Source organism: Periplaneta americana, chromosome 5 (genome assembly GCF_040183065.1).
Source record: "Periplaneta americana isolate PAMFEO1 chromosome 5, P.americana_PAMFEO1_priV1, whole genome shotgun sequence".
Taxonomy (NCBI): Eukaryota; Metazoa; Arthropoda; class Insecta; order Blattodea; family Blattidae; genus Periplaneta; species Periplaneta americana.
The window spans coordinates 163,320,555-163,336,427 of record NC_091121.1 but is presented as its reverse complement, the minus strand read 5'-3'; positions in this window follow the sequence as shown (position 1 = coordinate 163,336,427).

Below are 15,873 nucleotides of genomic sequence, written 5' to 3'. Positions count from 1 at the left end.
GAACGAGTTTGTGAAAAAGGAGCAACAAGAAAGAAAATCATAAATTTGTATATTATTCCGGAGTCAGTCCGACATGCATAATTACTGACTTGTCACAGTTTGCTTGTTAAGGCAAAGGGCATTTAACCAATTAAAACTTACAATTATGCAAGCGCAAAACGCAATTTCGATATTGAGCGTGTTCCATGATGTGAATGACCACACGTGACTTTTGCAGGGTATATTTTTTATGATGTGAAGCTACGTTATTTACTTTTTCTTTTTTTATGTGCATGTTGCTTGGTTTCGATGCAGTTTGGCGTCAGAGTCATCCATTGTTTCTGCCATAAGGCACGTGCGACGAAGTTGTTACTGAGGATATTGAAATCCTGGTCATAAAGTCTTTAGAACTTTTTTACGTTACCGAATTTCAAAACCAGGGGTATGTTCCAGACAGGATCTGTTTCTGACATTCGAGATGATGAATTACTTGCCTATCCTGTGGCTGCGAGTGCCTACCAGATCATCTCGATATTGCATAACGTCTATTTGCGAGCATCATCTTCATAATTATATGTAGTAATTGCACGAGTGCAATTTAATAAAATTACTTACTTACAAATGGCTTTTAAGGAACCCGAAGGTTCATTGCCGCCCTTACATAACCCCGCCATCGGTCCTCATCCTGTGTAAGATTAATCCACACTCTATCTTCATATCCCATCTCCCTCAAATCCATTTTAATATTATCCTCCCATCTACTTCTCGGCTTCCCCAAAGGTCTTTTTCCCTCCGGCCTCCCAACTAACATTCTATATGCAATTCTGGATTCGCCCATACGTGCTACATGCCCTGCCCATCCCAAACGTCTCGATTTAATGTTCCTAATTATATCAGGTGAAGAATACAATGCGTGCAGTTCTGTGTTGTGTAACTTTCTCCATTCTCGTGTAACTTCATCCCTCTTAGCCCCAAATATTTTCCAAAGAACCTTATTCTCAAACACCCTTAATCTCTGTTCCTCTCTCAAAGTAAGAGCCCGAGTTTCACAACCATACAGAACAACCGGTAATATAACTGTTTATCAATTCTAACTTTCAGATTTTCTGACAGCAAAATAGATGACAAAAACTTCTCAACCGAATAATAACACGCATTTTTCATATTTATTCTGCGTTTCATTTCCTCCCGAGTGTCATTTATATTTGTTACTGGTGCTCCAAGACATATGAATTTTTCCACCTCTTCGAAGGATAAATCTCCAATTTTTATATTTCCATTTTGTACAATATTCTAGTCACGAGACATAATCATATACTTTGTCTTTTCGGGATTTACTTCCAAACCTATCGCTTTACTTGCATCAAGTACAATTTCCGCGTTTTTCCTAATCGTTTGTGGATTTTCTCCTAATATATTCACGTCATCCGCATAGACAAGAAGCTGATGTAACCCGTTCAATTCCAAACCCTGTCTGTTATCCTGAACTTTCCTAATGCATATTCTAGATACAATTAAATAAATAGCAAAACCGAATTACTTGCATAAATTATTATAATAATTATTATAAAACACAGCAATAAAGGTAGGCGCTCATTTACCGGAACGGATCCGTTCGGCGCGTTCGGATTTGTATTCTTTGCATTATTTTAAATGGAACATAGCACACTTGACAGTATCGCCTCTGTCCGCGATGTGTGCTGATAAAGAAACCAGTTCCTGACGATCATCGCCACGCGGTCAGATAATGAAGAAACTTGCCGTGACCGAATTGTGGTAGCTCTTCTGACGGTATGCGCAAACCAATAAAATTTGGGAGCGTGATCGAGACCCAATGAGACGACGAGTTGAGACCTGTATTGAGATTGCAGTAGCTGTTGACATTTGGACATTACCTCTACGGACATTAACTCATTCTTAGTTTTCTGCCCAAGGGCGGGTTTTTCAATGCATTTTCCAATATTCCTTATTTTCTGCCTTCCTCTTAGTCTCCGCATACGATCTATGTACAGATATTTTATTTTATATCTGTCTCTATGCAACACCAAAATTTACGGTTAGGGGGAAAGGAGATAGCAAACAAGTCGTATATTTTTTAATACGCTGACACACACGACTAAGATAAGCCACTTGGAATTTAACATTCACAGACCGGCAGAGATATAAAGAAACATCTGTATCTTAATGTAATCTATCATCTGATATCCTCTTCTGCCAGAACTTTTCTCCCGTTTACGAACATAATTGATGAGTTCAGAAACATAGTGGGCCAAGCGCCACTTACTAATACAGTAGATAACAAGGGTGAAAATTAAGTTATTACCACAATTCAATGGAAACATATAGCAAGTAATATAAAGTATGCACATTAAAAATAAATGATATATCAATCTTGATTAAACTATGGTATTCACTTAACTTTAACCCTTGCTTTCTCCGTTTTTAATAAATGTCGCTTGGCCCACTATGGCTCTGAACCTTTCTATGATGAGGAGCTAATTCCGAAATTAAGTTCCTTCGGCCCCTTGAATATAATCTACTTTTACTTTCCGAAAACTTTAGAATATTGATTTGAAGTTTTTTAAGCACTCTGTCCGTCTGTATTCTAATATACAGCATATCACAATTCGTAGAAACCGTTACTTCCAAATTTGTAAGATGTTTCCTTGAATCTACACTCTGCAATCACATTGTATATTAATAACGGAATTAATATTACCCCTGATCACTTATAAGAGATTAATCAGCCTAATGGACTTTAAATAGAACCACTTTTATCAATTTCACTATGCTGCCATCTAGTGACTGTAAATAAACCACGTTATAAACCTTACGGAACTTCTTGCAGTAACAACACAGTCTAGTATATACAGTCTCGAAGCTTGAGTTGTGAGGGTACTAGCACAGTCTACTATATACAGTCGTGAAGCTCAATATGTAGTAAAAATGCAAACAGGGGTAGTTGCCCACCACTAGGATCGCTACTATCGCCTCATCATCGCAGATCTCTCTCCTAGCAGCCGACAAAATATGTTATACTTTCGTTGTCGTGTTCTTTTGGAAAAATTAACACCTTCCTTCCATTATTGAAATATTAAATGCATAAAGTTAATTTATTATTTTAATCAAGTATATTAAATTCCACCATAAACTCGAAGATACCTGCAAGAAATAAGTTAATATAATTTTTGTTTGTGCAAAACGAACTGAAATTTACTATAATAGCTTCACTCATTCAAGATTATAGCGATAATTAACTATGAATTGAAACCAATAAATATTAATTTGCATTTCTCTTTACAACAATAATAATGGAAATATGAATTAATGGAGTAACTTACGTGTACCGGTACTTGCAGTGTAGGCTTACGTAGTTAACAAAATGGGATGAGGTTAAGCAATAATAATCACACCAGAATTGGAAATAAAACGTGATCAATACATTTTATTGTAACAGACTTTTTCTACGTCTCTAGTAAAGCAACAAATAAAAATAACAACAAACTTAACAGCTATAATTAAAAACATATCCTTTGAAGAAAAAATTAGGCCTAAGCAATAATAATCCCACCAGAATTGAAAATAAAACGTGATCAATAAAGTTCATTAAAACAAATTTAATTTTTCTACGTCTTTAGTAAAATAACACATAAAAATAATAACAAAATTAATAGCTACAATTAAAAATATATCCTCTGAAAAAAAAAAGTAGACCTAACCATTATTTCTCTATAAATTTAGCAGCCTAAGTGACAGAACTTTAACCGGTATCTAATGTCCTTTCGGTTAGACTGAAACATTTCATTGTGAAATTTAAGGATATAATGTATTCTAACAGTCACAAAGAACTTCAAATTAACAGTTTTGTTTCTGCACAGCATGCTTGTGGAAACCCAGGAACCTTTCTGAATCTTTCGGAAATCGGAAAAAGGATAACTCTGGCCTCTTTCTCTTATTGTTGCTACAATTTATAGCACTACAAACGTCTCCTCCTTGTCCCATATTATTATTCCAATTATTATATTTTAGCCATTAACATTTTCATTATAACCAATAACGAACATTTCACAAGTATCAATGTGAAATACGCAACGAGCTAGCACTCGATAGAAATACGACACAGTCCAAAGTCGACCATGGACAGTCTATTGTTTCTAGTTGCTAACCGCTTGGAGCGCTTTATCACGAGATTTGCAAAAAAACACCTCAAGCTTCGCGACTGTATATAGTAGACTGTGGTACTAGGAACAATAGACTGTGCAGGTACTATTTCTCATTGTCTGTGGTGAGGCGATAGTAGCGATCCTAGTGGTTAGCAGCTATCTATGTATGCATATTTACTACGTATTGAGCTTCGTGACTGTATATACTAGACTGTGGTAATAGCTTGCAACTGTACTTCCGTCTAGCGGTCGACAGTGGAGGCTCTGGTGGTTGTTCTCTTTTTACGTTGCCATTTCATAACATGAGATATACCATACCACAGAAATATCTATTTTTTTTTTCATGTAGGTGTCTTCCCTCCGCCTTAACAGGTGATTCGGCGTCTTATATGCCATAATAAATTCGTCTTATATGCCATAATAAATTAATCTATTTGTTCTAATATAAGTTAATTAATAAATAATTATTCTTTGACAGTGACGTACGAAAGCGGTGGTTTATTAGTTAGTATGCTAGTCCTTGGAACTGAGACTTGCGGTTTCAAACCCGACTTAAGGCTTTGGATTTGAAAGGGAAATAAAACTGTAGCTTGATTTCTTCCAAAAGGAAATAAAGCTGAAGATCTCGTGCCATAAATATATGGTAGGTTAAAGAATACTTCCCTACTAGAGGTAAAATATTACCATGCCAATTAAAACGTCGTGACTTCTAATAAAACGGCATAACTTCTGCCATCATGGCTAACGAGAAAGACAGGCTACGGCGCGACGTCACATTCTTTGTCATAACATGGCCAAAATTGAATAAGTTTATATGTTTTGCACGTTTAACATGAGTTTAATATAACAATTCCTTGTCTTTCTTTTTATAACTTTGAACATGTGTTTATATTAGGCGATTGTTACGATGGTCACGACTAGAACAAGATAAGCATAGGATTTCGTTTCGCGACCATATCAAAATACTGTATCCATTATTGCAAATGTAATATCTTTATTAATTGTTTTGTAATGCTGTCGTACAAAATATAGCGTATGAAACACATTTACAATGTTATAATGCTAAACTGTTATTTCACTTGTCAAGCACTGATTTGTCCAATAAAGTATAACATATAAACTTGTTTCATAAATAGGCTACTAATTTTGCCGTCATCAATCACCTTGAAATATGACAACGTTGCTATTTACTCCACGTGAAGTTGATATGGTAACGTCAATTAAAAATGCTAACGCAATATTGGTACAGTATGTTGCCGGTTTTTTGTAATTGGAACGGCATCTGAGAAGGCCTAATCAATAAACAACCTGATCTCACCTCTCCAAAGGAAGTTTCTCTGACACAGCTTGGGTATTAATAGAACGCCGGGACTATACTTAAATTACTACTGCTACATCAATTATTGCTACTGCCACCATCACCACCACCACCATCACCACCACCACCACCACCACCACCAACTACGAAATCTTTTATTCTATTAGAAATTCTTTATTGAGAATATTTTGAGCTTTTATTTTATTAGAAACTCTTTTTTTAAGGATATTTTGAACTTTTATTTCATCAGAAATTTTTAATTAGGATATTTTGAACTTTATGTTATTAGAAATTCTTTATTGAGGATATTTTGAGCTTTTATTTCATTAGAAGTTCTTTATTGAGGACATTTTGAGCTTCTATTTTATTATAAATTCTTTATTGTGGATATTTTAAGCTTTTATTTCATTAGACATTCTTTATTGAAGATACTTTAAGCTTTTATTTCATCAGAAATGTTTAAGTAGAATATTTTGTGCTTTATGTTATTATAAATTTTTTACTGAGGATATTTTGAGCTTTTATTTCATTAGAAGTTCTTTATTGAGGATATTTTGAGCTTCTACCTTGTTACAAATTCTTTATTGAGGATATTTTGAGCTTTTATTTTATCATAAAATTTTTATTAAGGATATTTTGAGCTATTTTATTAGACATGCTTTACTGAAGATATTTTAAGCTTTTATTTTATTAGAAATTCTTTATTGAGGACATTTTAAACTTTTATTTTATTAGACATTCTTTATTAAAGATATTTTGAGCTTTATTTCATCAGATATTTTTAATTAGGGTATTTAGAGCTCTTATTTCATTAGAAGTTCTTTATTTAGGACATTTTGAGCTTTTATTTTATTACAAATTCTTTATTAAGGATATTTTGAGGTTTTATTTTATCAGAAATTCTTTATTAATGATATTTTGAGCTTTTATTTTATTATAAATTCTTTATTGAGGACATTTTGAGCTTTTATTTTATTGGACGTTCATTATATGAGAATATTTTGAGCTTTTACTATATTAGAAATTCTTAGTTGAGGAGATTTTGAGCTTAAATTTTATTAGAGATTCTTCATTTAGGATATTTTGAGCTTCCATTTCATTAGAAATTCTTTATTGAGGTTAATTATAGCTTTTATTTTTATTAGAAATTCTTTATGAGGATATTTTGAAACCATGCGAAAAGTTACTGACGCGGACATTTAACAGTAGTCGATGTCACCAAACATTGAAAGTATGCCCGAGTGCCCTGGTTGGTAATAATGATGGGTAATGAATGGTCAGAGCACGCACACCCCTGGGTCGTGGAGGGGAACACTTGCACTCCAGACAGGCCGCTGTCGTCACACCCCCCGCCCGGAGCGGCAGCTGCGAGCGACGCATGGACACGCGGTACAGCCAGGGCTGCCAACAACGTGACACGTCGGCGGGCTTGCCTCTGAGGGCGTAGCGGAGACATGGCCCGTAGCGAACTTTATGGCGTGTTCTGCACGCATATTCCGCAAACATCTGCTCAATGAAGGGTTGGTCTTAGCGAGAAGATTTTTCGTAATCCTAAAGCTACGCTCTGTTGAAGTTAATTTGAAACGGTGATAGATTGAAAAGTGAATAGAAGACAGGAAAATTTCCACTTAAAAGAAAATGAAACGCCCTAGTATGTAATTAAAATTACTTCAGAGTCAAATATGTAAATATTCTAGTACCGATAACTAGAAAATGTCCTAGTCCGTAGAGTCGTTGTCTAAAGCTATGGTTCCTCTATGGCTATCATCGCCAAGCCAACAACTTTGGTGATGGTCGCTCAGCGTTCAATGTCAGTTGAGCGGTTTCCTGAACATCGTTCTCTTTGCTGTCTTGAGTATTGCACCTTTAGGAAGTTTGATTGAAGGCAATAATTCTGCAGAGTTATTTAGCGTTGTACACAAGTTTAGGGCTTATTTTTTAGAAGAAAAGGAAGAGTTAAATGGTATTTAGTGAGATACATCGTTGTACTTATGCCACTTTAAACAGATATGTACGTATACACGCGTATAAATTATTTTCCGAGCGTCGGTCTGTGTCAACAAAATTAAACTGTAGGCCTACATCATTGGTTACAAATTATAGTGGTTGAAATATTCAAAATATTGTCCAAACTATTTGACTTAAAATTAATTCTAAGACAATTTATTAGGACTTTGAAATAATATCAAATAATTTACATTAATCGTTGCTATCAAAGGTTGAAATTTCAGGAAATTTATTTCCTTGAATCCTATATATATTTTCTTGAATCCTATATATACGTCCCTGGTCCCTGCTCTAACAACACTAAATTCAGGATTTTTATAAACAATAGGCTATAAAACAGCCATAGCATGTTGAAAATACCGATTCTCCGACGATCACCGAAGTCAAGTAACATTGGGCGTGGTCAGTATTTGGATGGATTACCGCTTGGCGAAACTTCTTTGAGTGTAATTAGTTACCACTGCCACCAGGTATATACCCATCGCAGTGTGAATAAATACACACACACACACACATATATATATATATATATCTTGAAAAAAAAAAAGATAATATTTCATTACTGTTTTCCTAATGTTTTGAAATTACATAGAATTAACCTATCTTGAAATACAGATACTTTATCAATTTTGCCCACAATTTCACCAACTTCTTTCCGTAACATTTCCTTTTTATCGGTATATCTGTATTTTTTTTAAACTTACGAGTATATCGTATGATTGAAAACATAATTAAGTTTCATTATTGATTTATGAGAAATTGCTAAATGCACGATATTTTGCAGCCATATTATGTTATCTTCATTCGTTTGTTTTCTAATTGAAAGACGATCATCATTGTCATTTGAAGCCAAGTCAAACAACAGCGAAGAACGCCAACACAGATCGCTGCAGCCAGCACTAAACATTGCAAAGAAACTAGCTTTATATGTACCAGTGGCGAATCTAAGGTGTGAATACTGGGTAGGCTGAAAAAATCTACTTATCTTATATCTTTTCATACGACAAATTCTTTAATGAGGAGATTTTGAGCTTAAATTTCATTAGACATTCTTTATTGAAGATATTCTGAGCTTTTATTTTATTAGAAATTGTTTATTAAGGACATTTAGAGCGTTAATTTTATTAGAAATTCATTATTGAAGATATTTTGGGCTTTCATTTCATTAGAAGTTCTTACTGAGGACATTTTGAGCTTTTATTTTATTACAAATTCTTTATTGAGAATGTATTGAGCTTTTTTTATTAGACATTCTTTATTTAAATATTTTGAGCTTTTATTTTATTAAACATTATTTATTAAGGACATTTTGAGCTTTTATTTTATTATAAATTCTTTATTGAGGACATTTGCAGCTTTTATTTTATTATAAATTCTTTATTGAATATATCTTGAGCTTCTATTTTATCATTCATTATACGAGAATATTTTGAGCTTCTACTTATTATAAATTCTTTGTTGAGGAGATTTTGAGCTTTAATTTTATTAGAGATCCTTAATTTAGGATATTTTGAGCTTCCATTTCATTAGAAATTCTTTATTGAGGTTATTTAGAGCTTTTATTGTTATTAGAAATTCTTTATTCAGGATATTTTGAAACCATGCGAAAAGTTACTGAGGCAGATATTTAACAGACGTCCCAGTCTCGATGTCACAGAAGACTGAAAGTGTGTCCGAGTGCGCTAATTGGTAATAATAGTGGGCTTTTTTATTAACTTTTTTTTAGACATCTCACAAGAATGATGATGACCACTCATTTTCACCCCAAAACAGAATACAGGTATAACAATACAACCTAATTGTCTCAGAGCAATCTGTTAGTCAAGGATACTTATACCATGAAAATTGAAAATTTTCTATTTTGGTTTCTTCCATCTGCTATTTTAATGTGTAAATGTAGTGTCGATCTCTTATCTTTGTAAACTCATTTTGTATCATACTCCCAATTCTCTTTTAATTCTACGAAAAATGATCTCAATGTTCTTTCAGTATGAGTCATTTACACAAGATTAATATGTAAACACATACCCGCATGCATTTTGATTAAAGTATCACTGAAAAGTGCAGTGCATTCACAGAAAACGAACATAGTGCGGCGTATTTTATCACGGTTGAGGTTAGCCCCGTGTCCTATAACTGAATCGTAGCGAATAGATACTCCTCCTTCCCGGCCTTCCCTCTGCGGCTGCCTATGAGCGAGGCCGTCGTGCGTCTGAGGCTTCTGCCACAAGCCTCTCTCAGTGGAGTGACTGCCAACAGTGAATTTAGTATATGAAAGGATCGGAGTGAAACCAATATTGTTACGATACATCGTTATTACGAATTTATACTGTTACTAGATATGTTGTTGTTTAGTCAACTGTCCGAAGACAGGTTTGAACCTCATAATTAACACCAATAAGGCATCACCCATGAGGTAACTAGGCCAGTCACTTCCGTTTATTCTACCATTATTTTTTTCTTTTTTCTGCAATTCACCAGTGCTTCAATCAATGGGAAATCTCTGTAGGTATCATATCTTGGAAGGAGATCTTAATCGTGAAATTTTTACGACGAATGCAAATTCCTGACATTTATCAAACAACCGCAGAAATCCCTAAAGTTGGAGCAAACAGAGCTTTCAAGCCTGGCGCAACTGGAAAAAGAGAAGATAAGATATATTTATAATAAAAAGACCGTTTTCAGGGCATTCATGTGGATATTTTTATTAAAACCAGTAAATGAAAACTCTCGTAATGTGGTGTTATTAACAACATGAAAATAAATACGAACAGTATGTAAAGATATATGCAAAATTCTATGAAAGAACTTCCTCTGTTAGTGAGCTCTCCCGTGAGTTTAATGAGGACTCCACGTAGAAATCCAACATCAAAGTAATTTAATCCGAGTGTACATGTGTGCTATATTAAGATCTGAATAACAGGTCAGTAATGCTGAGAGCTTGTGTAGGCGTTTTAATATTATATCAGACGGTATAGGTACTAACATTTTAAAGTATCTTTATGATGACGACAATTCATACTTTTCATTCAACCCTTGTAGAAGGCATCCCTCCCAAAATTATTAGATCTAATATATTATCACTTATTTTGATCTGTGGACCTGTAATATGTTTCTTATAACCAAGAATTTATATTAAACTTTCTGTCTATAACTTATTCTAATATAATTATTACATTTTTATTACGTCATACTACTTTTGACCAATAAAACGGTACGGAACGACGTGTTTCAAACAGTCATGGCTCCTTATCCTACAATTTTCATCACCTCCCTAGCATTTGTTTCTCTGTTTGCTAACATTGGACTTTCAATGATTGTACCTTTTAAAATGATTCATGTTTATTTCATGATCCTTAATTAAAACTTTTATATCATTTATCTTGTTTATATTATTTAGGTTATGTTATAGCTTCTGCTGTATATGATTATGGATAACATTGACAATATCGAAGTGGAATGCAACTGTTTTATTAAAAAAGAAACTGAACTAACAAAACCTTCTCGACTAGTAATCCTCCGTAGAGTTCAATGAAGATTGTATAGTTGGCACAACTGGTAATTACAGAACAGGCGATCATAACACAGTACTGCCATCTAGCGGAATATTTGTAGTGATGAGATGGTATAATAATACATTATCAAGAAATTAGTATTTTAGTACCTAAGTCAATTAAAATTTTACTGTATTACAGTACTTTATTTCTTCTAATCATTATATATTTTCTTTTAATCGTGTAATAGTCAATTAAATCTCTAGATAAATCAAAAACTCCAGTGAGATTACTATAGAACAACGACTTTTATCATACTCAAATATTCAAAAATATAAAGCTTTCTGTGTCTAGAGGACGAACATTTTTCGCCATTACGGCATCTTCAGTAGGACCGAAACCTATATCATCCGTTATTCTTATGAACACTAATTTACACAATAATGCTAATGATATACAATGATAAATGCATTAGAATATTTCACCATCAACATAATTATAAATTACGCCCTTGTTAGACTCGTTAATAATATATATATATATTATCGTCACAATAATGTAATGTATTTTGAGAGTAAAAATGAAAATAAAATAAATAAAAATTATAAACAATATATAGTTTTTTTTATTTATTTACTGTGCCACCTTTGCTTATCTTAAAAGTTAATAATTCACATTAATGTTTTCGATACATTTGTATCATCTTCAGATGCAGAGTATTAAATGAACATTTATGTTGAAAACCTTGCCTTATGGTATGGAACTTTTTGTGATGATTTTCGGATCATGTTAGTGGGAATTGTTCCGAAAACCATCACAAAAAGTTCCATACCATAAGGCAAGGTTTTCAACATAAATGTTCATTTAATACTCTACATCTGAAGATGATACAAATGTATCGAAAACGTTAATGTGAATTATTAACTTTTAAGATAAGCAAAGGTGGCACAGTAAATATATATATATATATATATATATATATATATATATATATATATATATATATATATATATTAACAGCTTATCGGCATATTACAACATGAAATTGATTCAATCTATAGTTACTTAGTTGCTTATAAATGGTTTTCAGAGAATACGGAGGTTCATTTCCGACCTCACATAAGCCCGCCATCGGTTCCTATTATGAGCAAGATTAATCCAGTCCCTACCATCATATCCCACCTCCCTGAAATCCATTTTAATATTATCCTCCCATCTACGTCTTGGCCTCTCTAAAGGTCTTTCTCACTCCGGCCTCCCAACTAACACTTTATATGCACTTCTGGATTCGCCCATACGTGCTACATGCCCTGCCCATCTCAAAGTTCCTAATTTATTATGTCAGGTGAAGAATACAAAGCGTGCAGTTCTGCGTTCTGTAACTTTCTCCATTCTCCTGTAACTTAATCCCTCTTAGTACCAAATATTTTCCTAAGAAACTTATTCTCAAACACCCTTAGCCTCTGTTCCTCTCTCAAAGTGAGAGTCCAAGTTTCACAGCCATACAGAACAACCGGTAATATAACTGTTTTATAAATTCTAACTTTCAGCTTTTTTGACAGCAGAATGGATGACAAAAGCTTCTCTGGAAACAATTTATAGTCAAATTACTTAATTTACATTTTTTTGTTTTAAATTAATTAATTATGAAGTGTTCATATATTGTAACATTCACTCTCAATGATCTGAAGTTGGAAAATCATTGCCGAAAACGTTCATCAATTTAACATCGTGCTACAAGTTATGCTAACTTAATGAATAAATTTTCACTTAGCATTTGATATGCTATCTAAAACGGCAAATATATAATATAATATATATAATATAATATATATAATATTAATTTAATTCGTAATGTAAGCGACTTAAAAAATAGGCAAATCTTTAATGACAGTGAAGCTGAAATGGGAAGAGAAAGTTAGAACTAATGCTGTATAAAATTTAACTTTCTTACAGTGTGTGTGTGTGTGTGTGTGTGTGTGTGTGTGTGTGTGTGTGTGTGTGTGTGTGTGTGTGTGAGTGTGAGTGTGTGTGTGTGTGTGTGTGTGTGAGTGTGTGTGTGACTAGAGAATTAGTTAATTGAATATGAAAAAAGTAGCTATATTGGATTATTTTTTAGGGTAATGTAAGACTTGTCATAAGTAAATAAAATTGTAAAGTTAAAGCAGATCTGGCGTAATATAGAATTGCACGTAACAGATCTGTTTTACAGAAATATGATGGATGAATAAATATCATATCATATTATTGTGTTTAGTTTGTAAGTGTATTGTGTAAGTTCTCTTAGACTGGCTCCTAAGTTAATAGACCTTTACTACCCTATCTATCTCAAAATATCGGTTAACGAACAATTTGTTAGAGTATATATCGCATCCATTTTTGATCCATGTTCTCTCTACCTTCTTCCTAAATAGAATGGTCGTAATTCATTTATGAAGTGACGAAGAACACTAATGAATTATGACGTATCTTGAAATTCACTATGGTAAAAAAAAAACTAAAAGTAAGAAAAAATGAGATACGCCTAAAGGCTTCAGACGGCAGTTTAGCTCACCCTACAACTATAGGAGGCCATTGCCCTTAAGGGATTTCAGGCTTTTCATATTTCATATTCATATAATATCTCCTCAACCCATCAAGAATAAATGCTGGGTAACTTTTGGCGCTTGACCCTGGACTCATTTCACTGGCACTATCACTTTCATTTCACTCCAGGTTTCTGCTCCATACAATTCTACACTCCATACAAAGCACTACACTGTACTTTACTACCATCACCACCACCACTACCACTAAGACTACTTACTTAAAACTTACTTACAAATGGCATTTAAGGAACCCGGAGGTTCATTGCCGCCCTCATATAAGCCCGTCATCGGTCCCTATCCTGTGCAAGATTAATCCAGCCTCTATTATCATATCCCACCTCCCTCAAATCCATTTTAATATTATCCTCCCATCTACGTCTCGGCCTCCCCAAAGGTCTTTTTCCCTCCGGCCTTCCAACTAACACTCTATATGCATTTCTGGATTCGCCCATACGTGCTACATGCCCTGCCCATCTCAAACGTCTGGATTTAATGTTCCTAATTATGTCAGTTGAAGAATACAATGCGTGCAGTTCTGTGTTGTGTAACTTTCTCCATTCTCCTGTAACTTCATCCCTCTTAGCCCCAAATATTTTCCTAAGCACCTTATTCTCAAACACCCTTAACGTATGTTCCTCTCTCAAAGTGAGAGTCCAAGTTTTACAACCATAAAGAACAACCGGTAATATAACTGTTTTATAAATTCTAACTTTCAGATCTTTTGACAGCAGACTAGATGACAAAAGCTTCTCAACCGAATAATAACAGGCATTTCTCATATTTATTCTGCATTTAATTGCCTCCCGAGTATCATTTATATTTGCTACTGTTGCTCCAAGGTATTTGAATTTTTCCACCTCTTTAAAGGATAAATTTCCAAATTTTTATATTTCCATTTCGTACAAAATTCTCGTCACGAGACATAATCATATACTTTGTCTTTTTGGGATTTACTTCCAAACTTATCTCTTTACTTGTTTCAAGTAAAATTCCCGTGTTTTTCCTAATCGTTTGTGGATTTTCTCCTAACATATTCACGTCATCCCCATAGAAAGCAGCTACTACTACTACTACTACTACTACTACTACTACTACTACTACTACTACTAATAATAATAATAATAATAATAATAATAATAATACTGTAATAATACTGAATAACATATAATATGAAAACATGTCTTTTAGGTGACACCGATTATTTTAATTCTCAAGTGTATCAGTCAGCAAGAAGGATGGTGCCTTCCCAAGAGCCACATCCGGCCCTGACGCACACTTTAAGTGATTAATGGACTGGAAGTGCGATCGTAATAAGGCGAACACATGGAGAGAAAGAGAAGAATGTTTGTTTTTGTAACAGACACTTTCGCTGGTATTGGGGAGGATGATAGACGGTGGGGAGAGGAAGGAACTGGTTGTAATAGCGATTATTTCAATGCGCAGTAAGTGACTGGGGAAAATACGATAATCTGCATCATTTTATGTCAAAGTGTAACATAACTTCGATTATCCGGCCTAAAATGGGATTATTCCGTATTCAACTGAACTTTTATCCCTTCCTCTTAAAAGACTGTTGAGATGAAATCGGGTAATTCTTTAGTCCAGTTTCAGAATGATTTATGATAATGGTTTTTATGTTGTTTAGTCGACTGTCCAAAGACAAGTCTGAACGTCACAAGTGATACTGATAAGGCACAACTTATGAGACAACTAGGCCAGGAGATAATGGGGTAGGGTGGCCAGTTCCTTTCCCCCTCCATTGCATACATCGCCGACTAGATACATATCACACTAATCAGAATTCAGATACATACAAACAATATTACTCTTCCTCTGACACATATCAAGTGAGATGTACTGCCCAATAATAGATATACATGTCAGCCAGAACGTCAATCAGAGGCGTTGGTTTCTATCTTTCCTAAAAATTAGAAAATTGTATTCTTGTATTAGATAGTTCAATTACTATCGTTATACACATTCGGTCTTACTAATAAACCGTGTATAGTTTTTATACGAGACTTATGCAGAGTTGAGACAGAAAACTTTACTAACAAACCATGCATAAGCGATGGATGTATAAACAGGCTGTAACTATACAATGGGAATTGCTTTGCAGTAGTTGTATACACGAAACCCCTTGTTTAAGAATTGTATATAGAGAAAAAAATTGCCGCCTCTTTAACTGCTGTTCGTATCGACTGTCATTTTATGATGATAGATGCCTTGTGACCACAGAAGAACATACCAAAGAGCACAAAATAAGTAGAATAATATTGCTGTAGCTTGTACTCTTTGACCAAAATATAGTGTGGTAATCGATC